General features: G+C 39.0%; 1 pseudogene; it reads right to left on the minus strand.

Annotated features, from left to right (window-relative positions):
- Positions 1-202: 202 nt before the first annotated feature.
- LOC122152053 lies at positions 203-300 on the minus strand (annotated as a pseudogene).
- Between the last annotated feature and the right edge of the window lie 429 nt (positions 301-729).

Below are 729 nucleotides of genomic sequence, written 5' to 3' on the forward strand. Positions count from 1 at the left end.
ACTACACAGTCTATTCCCTCTTTTTTTTTTTTTGTAGTTTTGCTCGCTTGCCAATTGATGTCTCTGGTTCCCTGTCTACAATCTTGTAAGCTCATTTTACTTTAGATATGTCCATAACTGTGGTTTCTTGGTTATGTCATCTTGTGTATTAATGGTCGGTTGTTATTTGCTATTTTTGGTTCTCTGTTCAAAGGACTCCCTTTAGCATCTCTTGTAATGAATTTGTATGCCATCCTTGTGCAGGGGCCATGCTAATCTTTCTGTATCATTCCAATTTTAGAATATTTGTTGCCAAAGCAAGCACCACCATCTACCTTTTTATTCCATCACAGTGCAGACTCATTATTGGAGACCATGCACACCATCTAACCTCACAATCTAACACAAAGAAAGATTATTTACCAAGGTTCTTTTTCAATGTCTACCCTACCAAAACTACATGGTGAAAGTCCAGATACCAATGTCCTTGTTCACTACCTAAACTCCTCATTCACAAATTAATGCTCAGCTATAGAAACCATTGGTCACCATCTACCTCTCCCATCTACAGTTCTGATGGTTCTGTACCTGGGTCCATGTTCAATATCTATCCTCCTACAAACATCTGCAATAACTCATGATACGAGTTATACAAATACCGATTGAGATATTTCAACAAACAGATGCCCCATTGGAGGAACTCACTCACTTATGCCAAGAGATTTGGAGGACAGCTACCTGGCCAACTGA

This window comes from Orycteropus afer, unplaced genomic scaffold, assembly GCF_000298275.1.
Source record: "Orycteropus afer afer isolate SDZICR_OR568_19922 unplaced genomic scaffold, OryAfe1.0 scaffold01327, whole genome shotgun sequence".
NCBI classification, from domain to species: Eukaryota; Metazoa; Chordata; class Mammalia; order Tubulidentata; family Orycteropodidae; genus Orycteropus; species Orycteropus afer.